Genomic DNA, 11,819 nt, shown 5'->3' on the forward strand with positions numbered 1-11,819 from the left:
GAAAGGGGATTTACCGCCCCATTCCAAGGTTGGAGGGGCAGTAAATCCCCCTTCCACCATTGCCCTTCCCCATTCCCATTTCTGCCCCATAGGGCTCTATGGGAATGGGGAAGGCGCTAATTACGGCACCGCAATTTTGCGGTGCCGTAATTAGCTCCGAGGTCCCTTAGCGGGTTGGATTTTAACGCCTGCAAAAAGCAGGCGTTAAATCCCCCAACCCGCAAAGGGACCTCGTAGTAAGGCGGTAAGGATTTACCGGTACCGGTAAATCCTTACCGCCATCCGTGTAATGCGGCCCATAGTGTTATTCACACCGGTACATGTCCGTGGAATTCGTGAACACAATCGTTTCTCGAACACAGTTTGATTTTGCTGTTTGGTTAAATTGAGCTGTTGGCATTTGCCAATTTCTTTTGCATTGCATGCCATAAGGTAACACACATCGCCTTGAGTTATATTATAGGTTATAATACGTGTCAAGTTTCTCCATTTGCGATCTGTTTCCTGGCAAAACCTGCAGTAATCATAGACGGAAAAGGATTGCCTGATATCGGAATCTTGAACCAAAGAATCATTGTGCGTGACCCCGAAAATATATTTTAGAACCGGAACTGGCGTTGGCACTGCTACTAAGCACGTAGTCAGTAAGGCTTCAGCATTGGGCACGTCAGTAAGGCAAAAGTGCGCAATGTTGAGCACCTGTTGTGCCAGGTATGTCCACATATTCTCCGTTTGGGTGATCATTGGAGAATGTTTTCGCCGTCGTGAAGATGCCTCTCGCATAACTGGCATCAATGTTGTTTTCACTTGCGCCTGACGTGTTTGCCGCATTTCACGAATCCATGTGTTCGGTCTGGCTGGCTTTTCGGCATCGGCATAGGGCTGCTTTTGGACATCATTACTCATCATCAGTTTCTCCTTGATCGTTGGCACAGATGTGACATTTTTCATTGGTAGCAGCATGCCGTTTGACTCTCCCGAACAGAGTCCATTTAGTCCCACAATTACACCAGCCAGACACAGGATCTACAAGGCAACCCCAGAAAAGAGATATCAGTGTTGTAAATCACTCTCTTAGGTAGCATTTGTCTGCGGGCACATATTGCCATTTCTTTCTACCGGGCTCCATTACTAAAACTACTTGGTCTTTGCCCGATGCAATGACATCTGCGGGTACTGGTGGGCCACTTGGCCTTTCCACCCTCACCTTCGCACCTGGTACCATACTGTCTGAAGAGCCAAAACCACGATCCCCACCGGTAGTTAACACTGTAGGAGGCTCCCCCTTCTTAATCATGAACAACTTAACAGGGATAATAATTAATTGGGCCACCCGATCGCCCTTGTGGATCGATAACAATTGGTCCCCACTATTCATCAGGATGACTTTGATCTCGCCTTGGTAATCGGCATCACTTACCCCTCCCAACACTTCAATGCTAGGCCAAATCTAGGGGCAATCCATCCCATATGCTCTGAGGGAATTTGTACTCCAATCCCTGTTTCAATTACGACAATCCCTCTTGGGTCTAATCTGATTTCCTCATGGGAATGCAAGTCTACCCCTGCTGACTCTGGAGTCGCCCGATAGGGAGCTAAAGAACCCGGGTTAATTTCCCAGTACAATAAGGTTTCTCTGACTGAGTTGGGTTGAATCTGTAAAGCAGGAGTCATTAGCCGCAACAAAGGAGTTTCATGCTCATTCACAGGCCTATTGTTTAGCACTTGCACCACATCAAACACACGATCGCGCCATCCTGCCAAATTGCCATCTCCAGATTTGCGCAGCTGTTCTTTAAAAAAAACATTCATTCGTTCAATCAGCCCTGAAGCGGCAGGGTAATAAGGCACATGGTAGAGCCATTCAATGCTCTTTTCCTGACAATATTTCTGAATCAATTTGCCTTTGAAGTGTGACCCATTGTCACTTTGAATCTGCAAAGGCACTCCATAATGCAATATGATCTGATCTAACAACCTAATGGGGTTCAGTTGTGCGGCACGCTTGCACGGTAAAACCATCATGTATCCTGAGTATGTATCCACAATAGTGCATGCATACTGACAATCTTTACTGATTGGCAGGGGACCGATATAATCAATCTGCCAAATTTGACCTGGTAATTTTCCTTTTCGCAATGTGCCTCGAACAATCTGAGGGATAGGTCTATGCTGTTGGTGTTGGCACACTGGACATTGCAAAATGATGGTTTTCACTACCTCTAAAGGAATACTGATTCCTCGAGCTTGTGCCCACCTGATAGTAGCCTTTTCTCCAAGGTGCCCACATTTCTGGTGAGCCCACTTGCCCAAACCCTCCAAATCGTCTCCCTGAGCCTCCGCATTCACAAATGAAATCTTGGTGTGTTCATCTGCAACAGAATTAAACCAACGTGCTAATGAGTCTGTAGCACAATGCGCGTCCACATGGTACACAGTGACTTCACTTTGTGATAACATTTCTGCAATATCTTGCCACAGTTCTTTTCCCCACAACTCTTTTGAATGAATCTTCCACCCATTCTTTTGCCAGGTTGGCAACCACACCGCCAACCCATTTGCCACTGACCTTGAATTCATGTACAAATGACATCGACCAGGGGTCTCTTGTTTCAATGCCTGGTAAACTGCGTAAAGCTCTGCAAACTGACTGCTCTTCCCTTTCCCTGACGTTGTCAAAATCTTTTTTGTCTTGGGATTGTACGACACCGCTTTCCAGTATCGCTCTGCTCCCACATATCGGGCTGAGCCATCCGTGAACCAGGCATGCTCTGTCTGCTCCACGGTCAAATCGCCATAAGGTACTCCCCATTTCACGGGAGACTCGCATTTTTCAGGGACTTCCGGTGGTATGTAATCTGAGGGCGGTATGTTGGCTACTTGCTCATGTAATTTTGCAACTCCACCCTTCCCTGATTTGGCTCTGTCTTGAATGTACCATTTCCATTTAATTATGATGGCTTCTTGAGCATGTCCTATTCTATGTGTTTTAGGAGAGCTTAGTACCCATTGCATAATCGGTATTTCTGGCCTCATCAATACATCATGGCCCACCGTCATTTACTCGGTATCAACAAGGGCCCAATAACATAACAGCAACTGCTTCTCAAACGGAGTGCATGACTTACCAGCATCGGGTAACTTACGACTCCAGAACCCCAATGGCACAAGTTTCCTGTCCTGTTTCTGCCACACACTCCAGTTAGCATAATTGTCTTGTACAGACACATTCAATTCCACTTCGCCTTCCTTCAATGGCCATAGATCAAGCACCTGCTGCACGGTGTCTTTCGCCAAATCAAATGCTTTCTGCTGCTCTTCCCCCCACTGAAACTCATATTTCTTTCGTGTCACTTTGTAGAAGGGGGCCAATATCTGCCCTAAATGGGGAATGTGCTGTCTCCAAAACCCAAACAGCCCTATAAACTGCTGAGCTTGCTTTTTGTTCATTGGAGTGGTGAACTCAAGTATTTTCTGTCGGGCTTTCGGCACCATTTCTCGATGCCCATTATGCCACTGAATCCCTAGGAATATCACTGTTTCAGCTGGGCCTTAAATTTTATTCAGGTTAATCTCCCACCCTTCCTTTTTCAATCCTTCCATAATTACTTCTAACTGGTATTGCACACTGCGCTCATCCTTGCCCTGAATCAAAATATCATCAATGTAGTGAGAGATTTGTATGTCAGGTTTACACAGTATCTTGTCTAAGTGCTCTGCCACTGTGAAAACAGAAAAAGAATATCGAGGCTGAGTACCCCAAAAGGAAATACACCAGACATGGGTTACAAAGGAACATACAAAGTACTTTTATTCTATACTGAATCCAATTACAAAAACAGAGCAAAATCAGATAGCTATCGGCCCTCAGTACAACACAATAAACTCCAGTGTGGTTCAGTGTGTTCAGTGAGAGACGCTGTACATTAGAATACATTTTGTGGGCGCGATGCCCAGCCCCACTTCGGGTTAATATTCTTTTTAATATATCACCGATTTAGGGTTCGTGCCAAGTCTCAAATAGCCGCATATAACTGGTTTGCCTTTAATACATGTATCAACAAGCGTATGCAATAGCTGTGTATTCTAAAGTTTTCCATGCAGGCCTTCTTAAACATTAATACAATGTAGTTAAACAGATGTTCTTTGTTCAGTATTTGAATACATTGTCTCAACATATGCTCGTGGATTAGTTTTTCATTGCACGAGTAATCCTTCTACACATAGGTCAGTGAAGGACAAGGTCTCAGTTCATGACCTCAACAAGTGGCCTACAGGCAGATTACACATTAGCTATGCACAGAGGTCAAGACGGCCATGTTGTATTCTGCAATGACATCGTCCACCATTTTAGCTCACAGGGTGACTTTTACACAACAAATCGTAAAATGGCGGTTTGACCTAAAATGGCGGCCTACATGGATTTATGGTCAGGAACTTGCAACACAGATTTCTTTCGCAAGCGACTTTCGAGCAGCTTGGCGTAGGCCAATATTAAATATATTTATTACAATAGGAGGCACGATATACTTTCTATTTCGACAAACCCTCCTTTTGGCCTATGCCAAGTGCTAAAAACTATTTTGGGTCTCCTTGCAAATAACTCCATGCATCATTGTCCATGCACCCTGAATCACTATCAGAAATATCTATTGCCATTAGGACTTTTGCTAAAATATCCTTCAATACATATTCTTTGGCAGTCTTATCTGGGGCATATACTTGATGTCCTATCGAACCTATCGCTTATGCGCAACATCCCCCTAGTATCGAACACATACCAGGCACACACTGAATACAACAACAAAGAAACAACAGTATTCCCAAAATAATCAATAAGACCGAAAGCACCTTCCAACTCCAAGACCGCAAGAAGTCCCAGAACCAAGTGCTTAGATCCCAGTTTCCCTCGGGAACATGCACTTCAGAACTAAGGACGTGCAGATTTTGTATTGCCTTGAAGATAGTTGGGGAGGAATCTGGTACGAAAACACAGCAAGCGGACCCCACTAATTTGCATACTCCACCACGCTCAGCTAGAATGACATCTAATGCCATTCGATTTTGAAGTGCTACTAATCTTATCGCCTTTTGTTCTAACGTCATATTATAGAGTATGTCCGTGGTCCGGTTGATGGTTCTCTCCAGTACTCTCGCTAGTTTTCTGATATCTTCTGAATTCGCTATCTGGCCCCAAAATGGCACAACTGATTTTGTTATATCTCTCAATACTTGTGCCGGGGTGTCACCATTCTCATCCCGCCATGAACGAGCCTTCGAAACTTCTTTTGTACTAGCTATAAACACCCCAGGTAACAGGATCCCTAAATAACAGGTTCCCTGCCAATCCCTGGGCAACCATGGGAATGCTACATTACCGCAGACAAAGTAGATAGGTTCGCCTACATACAAAGGTCTGTTCTCTCAAGTCAAATTTGCAATGTTGGCACAACCTAAAAATGTTCCCATTGACTGAGTTCCATTCCTCTGTATGCAAAAAGAAACTGAATCGGGGCTATGGTTAATAGTGTAAGAAGGGGGCCTGGCATCCTTATTGCCTATCAGAGCCATTTTAAAAGAAATCAAAGATTGGAAAGGATGAGGCAGTTTGTCAGAACACCTAATAGAAGCAACATTTGGTTTACTCCTATTTGCAAAAAGCGAGCATCCCAGGGGAGTCAAAACACGTTTTTCAAAACTATTCAAATTGGTGCCATCAAAGTTCCCTGAGATGCTATCATTCCATCGGCCAAAGAACAGTGCTCTAAGAGAAGCAAAGCAGGCAGTTGTCAACGGTAAGGGATGAATATACCAACCAAGCCCCTTATCCCTGTGTTGTGATAAATGTGAGCAGACCCAGCAGTTGGATTTATAAAAAATGGCATGTGTAGCATTCATGATAAGTAGTAGAGTGTTATTATGGTACCTTTGTCTGTGCTGGGAATCCCGAGGGGATAAAGTGTGCAAAAGTACAAAGGGAGTAGGAACAATGGGTGCACTTTCAGTAGGCAACAAAAGTTCTAAAGAATGAGTTTCCTCAAGGTACCATAATCCTAAGGCAGCGATTATAAAAAAAAACAAATATCATTACAAGAATACAGCAATACGTTTTCGGGGCCCAGGCATTTTGTCCATTGTCCCGGTTGGTCACCCCCTTATTTACAAGTCCAATACGAGCGGCGGCGGTAGCAGGCATTGTAGTCTTCAGATGGAAACCCCAATGTTCGTTGCTGGCGACCCCCCGGTCGTGGGATTTCTTAGTCCTTCCACAACCCTAGCCAACAGAATCCCCTTTCTCAAATTTGGGCAAAAGAAAGCCCTTGATGACTCTTTTCCTTCTCCGAATGCACAGCTGAACCGTGCCGTAAGTCTATCTTCGTGGTCGCAAGTTGTATCGTACTTTTCCTGGTACTGATTGATCCGGAAAGATTATGTCGTCACTTCCTGCTGGAAGCAACGTGTCGGAGGCAAGTGTGGAGGCTGAATTTGAAACAGCCATTTACGGGTGCAAAATTTGCAGAGAGTGTGGAGACAAAATGACAGCTTCCCCAAGCCTCCTGGGCTCAGAGATTTTCTCTGACACACTCTCAGTGCTGCATACTGCTTTGGGATCATTGGTTGCAGTATCAGCGAGGGGTTCTGTTTCTTCTGTAGCGTGTGGCACAGGGCAAGGACGTTTCTTGATGTATGATGCGTGGATCCAGTTCTTTCGTCCAGCTACCCGCACCGCTGTCTGGGTGACCAACAGGACCTGGAATGGCCCACGCCAGCGAGGCGCGAGGCAGGAGGTGCGCTCAAATGATTTGATGAACACCCAACTCCCAGGTCGTATGCCGTGGCCCGGGCCCTCGTATCGCACAGGTAAAGCTTCTCGTACCTGGTGGTAAATCAAACACAGGTTTTTAGTCAATTGGCTACAATAATCTGAAAGTAGTACATTTTCAACATTCTTTAAATTTCGGCATTTTGGAAGATTCCAGATATTGGCAGGTCTCCCCATTACCACCTCAAATGGAGAGTGCCCAGTCTTAGTTTGAGGGGTTGTACACATGGCTAGTAACACGATCGGTAAGTCCGGCCATTTTAGTTTGGTGCTGGCACACATCTTAGCGAGCTTGTTCTTGATGATACCGTTGTGTCTTTCTACTAGTCTGGCGCTCTGAGGATGTCTTGGCGGTTGGAACCGTTTGTCAATTCGTAACGCTGTACATATCTGTAGGATTACAGCGGAGACAAAATGTGGACCATTGTCCGACCAGATAACTCTCGGCAAACCAAACCGGGGGAAGTACTCCTTTAACATGGTTTTCGCAGTGGTCATGGCTGTAGCATCTTTAACAGGGAAAGCCTCAACCCATTTACTAAAGGCACAAATGACCACAAGGACATACTTTAAATTGTTGCATCGTTCAATTTCAATGAGATCAAAGTGAATAACTTCGAAGGGGACAGAAGGTGGGCCAAAACTTCCCCTTGGAGTTGATGTCCCCTTTCCCACATTGTGTTGTAGGCAAATCATGCATTTCTGGATATAGTGCTGGGCAGTTTTCAAAATCTTGTCATTTGCCCAAACTTTTTCTAACATTGTTGTAACCTGCTGGGCACAAACATGTATAGGGCCGTGTGCCATTACAACCATCATCATGACATAGGCGTCAGGTAACAGCCATTTTCCTTCGACCATGTCCACCCAACACCCATCATCATCAAGTTTTCCCAAGCCTTCAGCCCACCTCTAAGACTCTTCCATCATGGCATCAGCTTGGATATCCCATACAGACCCAACACCCTCATCCATTACATAGGCATCTACAGTCTCCCTTGAAACATACATCCCCGTGAAAAGATCTGTGGCAGTTTGTCTAGCTATCTGATCAGCGAAAGCATTCCCTTTTCCAATATCATCCACGATCTTTCGATGTGCTGCACATTTCATAACTACTAACTGAGTAGGGAGTGCAAGTGCTGAGAGTAGTTGCACTATTAGGGAGCCATGTTGAATCTTTTTGCCATGCGAAGTTAGGAACCCTCTTTCTGACCAAAGTCTCCCAAAGTTGTGAACCACCCCAAAGGCATACTAACTATCATTATATATATTTACTGTAAGCCCTTCAGAGAGTTCACAAGCTCGGGTCAATGCTATAATTTCTGCGGCCTGCACAGAATTATGCGTAATTCTCTTAGTTTCCACAACCGTGCTCAATGTAGTGATTGCATAAGCAGCTGTGGATGTACCATCTGGAAGTTTAAAGCAGGAGCCGTCACAAAACAGCTCTTCTTGCGGATTATCCAAAGGAGTATCTTTCAAATCAATTCTGCCCTGTGTTTCTTGTTTGGTCGTATACAAACAATCATGTGACTCTTCATCGCCGCAAGTAGAATCTTGTGGAAAAGGTAGGAGTTCAGCCGGATTAAGGACACAACACCTCTTAATTTGAATGTGAGGAGCAAACAAAATCAATTCATATCTTGTCAACCGTGCAGAAGTGAGGTGTTGCGTTTGAGTTCGGTTCAATAGAACATCTACAGAGTGAGGCACTTTCAGGGTTAGATCATGGCCTAAGACCATTCCCTCTCTCTGTTTTACAGACGCGGCAGCAGCAGCGACAGCGCACAAACATCTTGGCAAAGTGCATGCTACAGGATCAAGGGCGGAAGAATAGTAACCGCACGGCCTATTCTTCACTCCATGTTCCTGCGTTAATACAGCCAAAGCACATGCATCACATTCATGCACAAACAATACAAAGGCCTTTTCATAGTTTGGTGTGCACAAAACTGGTGCAGAGCATAATCCAGTCTTAAGCAAGTCAAACGACTTCTGGTGTACCGCGTTCCATGGCAATGGCGAAGAAATGCCCTTCTTCGTCAAAGCCACCATCGGTTTGATCACTAGTGATAAATTCGGGATCCACAACCTACAGTAAGAAGCCATACCTATCAAGGCCCTAACTTCCTTCTGTGTATTTGGGACAGACATGCCAAAAATGTGTTTCATTCTTTCAGGTGTCAATCTTCTTCCCTCCTTTGACAGGAGATAGCCTAAATAGGCAACCTCCTGACAACAATATTGAAATTTTTTAAGCAAAGCTTTGTGACCATGCTTAGCTAGATGAATAAGTCATAACACAGTGCCCTCCTGACAGGCACTCTCAGAGTCAGCAGCTAGAAGCAAATCATCAACATACTGAAGCAAAGTACAGGTAGAGGGCAATTCAAGGGTATCAAGCTGTTCTTTCAAAGCCCTACTATAAATACTAGGACTCTCTGTGTACCCTTGAGGTGCACGAGTAAATGTAAATGAGTGCCCCCCTAAGGTGAACGCGAACAAATATCTACTATCCTTGTGTATAGGAATACTAAAGAATGCATTCTTTAAGTCCACAACACTAAAGTAAGTAGCTGTAGCTGGAATCATGGTTAGGATCATCGTTACATCAGGCACAATTGGAAATTGTGGTGCCACAACTTTATTAATGGCACGTAAATCAATTATAAAATGGAATGGAATTACATTATCGCCTTTCTTGTACACGGGTAAAATCGGACTATTACACAAACTTCCTGAAATTTCTTCAATCACACCGCGATGCACAAAATCGGAAACAATACATTTCAAAGCTCGCTCGCCCTTAAACGAAATCTTATACTGGGGAATGCGTGGCAACTCAATTCCATGTTTCAAAACTATCGTAACAGGCTTGGTCTGTAAAACACCGACATCATTGTCGTCGACAGCACACAAGCTCTCTGGTACATTAATGAATTCTGGAGGCAAAGGTCTAGTCAAAAATTGTGAGGCAGAAAATTGCTGTGGTGAAATCGTCAAGCGCACTCCATCAGAAGAACAATAAATCACTGCATTTAGTTCTTTTAACAAATTCAACCCCAGCAAGTTCTCTCCACAATCCGAAGTCAACAGAAAAGGACACTGGTCCGTAAAGAGACCCAAAGAAATAGGTACTGGCATAGAAACCGGACAAACAACTGGTGTACCGGAAAACCCTACAGAAACATTGGTTTGCCCTGACAGTGGAATGTTTGGAACCCACAAATGATCAATGGAACACTTCTGTGCTCCAGTATCTATCAAAAACTGATGTTTCCTATTTCGCACCACCATTTCAACGTAGGGACCTTTCTGATTGACGGGAATAGGTGTAGGTTCCAAACCCTGCTTCGGGCAATCCTAATGAAACAGAATATCATCAAAAGGAAGCTCTTCAGATAAATATGCAGCGGAAGGATGATCAAATATATTCCTAGTGTCTGCACTCAGAGTCTGATTGTCCTGCAAAAAAGGTTGTTGAGGGTCCTGTGTAAACTGACCTCTACCAGGGCCCCTACGCCCGGGCGACCTCTGGATCGCCTACCCATATTACCAAATGTATTATTCGACCTTTGTTGAAGGACGGGGCATTGTGCTCGCCAATTACCCTCTCGACGACAATAAGCACACTGATTAATATTCACAAGACCCAAGGGCACATTCCCCTGTGGTACATACTGACCTCTAAGGCCCCTAACAATTTGCTGCAATAGCACTTTAGTTTTTAAATCGCCTTTCTGTTTTTCAATCCTATCATTTTCATTATTGAAACGGTTCTCATAGTACTGAGCCATGTGCAGCACTTCTGATTGTGATTTTGCCTGCCAAGCGCTCTCAGAAGACATAATCTGTGACTGCATGTCAGGCAGTAATCCACGTACACATTTGTCCACAAATAATCTTTTCCCAGACTCTGTGCCTAAGTCTTGTCCACTGAAATCTGAGAATACCTGTTCAAACCGATTAAAGAACTCGGTAGCTCCTTCAGACTTTCCTTGGACACAGGCCGTAAGTTTGTCCCAAATAATTCTCTTTTCAGGAATTATGGTTTTTAATTTAGCAATGATTCTATCAGGCAGAGTTAATATCACCTGTTGTGGTCTTTCGCCAGCTGGCCTTTCACTATCGAGTCTAGTTATATTCGCCCATGTATCTCCCAACCCGGGTACATCGTCAATAGTTCTAACTTGTTTCCATAAATCTACGGGCAGGAGTACAGGAAACAACAAATCAATGTCACCTAAGGTGAACACTGAGGATTGCAAAACAGATTCCATCTCTTTATAGAACCTGTCGGATTTTTCCTAATGTCAGGAATAGACTGTCTACTGGTGTTCACTTCCTGTCGTGAAAACGGGACATGAACAAACTGTGATACATAATGTGTGGGAATGTTCACAGCGACTATACCCTGTGCAGCATCGGCCGCAACCTCAACCTTCGGGACAAATGTCAGAGGAACCTCTCTCATAGGCAACTCCGAACGCTTACTAAGCAACAGAGCCAAGTCGAGCGCTAAAGCAGTCGAAGAAGTGTCAAGTGAAAAAGCTCTCTTATAAATGCTCAATAACACTGTGGGACAACTAATCTTCCTCTTTACACACTCATCCTGCAGGTACTCTACTATTACCTGTATCACTTTCCTCTGCATTTCCAACGTATATTGACTGTATGTGTCATATACCTTAACTGGAGTTATCGATATGTCTGAAATCCATCTAATCGCTTCTTTCTTACAAATTCGCATTTCCTCCGATATCGGTTTACGACACGGAAGGAACCGTTTCTGTACATACATATTCTCCTTTTCATCATCCTCATTCTGTATCTTTTCTAACTCCTTTCTATACCCAAATAACCTCTCGACATGCTCATTTACCTTCTCCACAGTGCCTCTGGAAAGTATTTAGATCCCTCAACCCTTGCGGAACATCCGCATTATTTAATCTTCCCCACATTATACATAACTGAATCCCTAAACCTTCAATAA

Source organism: Ambystoma mexicanum, chromosome 8 (genome assembly GCF_040938575.1).
Source record: "Ambystoma mexicanum isolate Mex_15411 chromosome 8, UKY_AmexF1_1, whole genome shotgun sequence".
Taxonomy (NCBI): Eukaryota; Metazoa; Chordata; class Amphibia; order Caudata; family Ambystomatidae; genus Ambystoma; species Ambystoma mexicanum.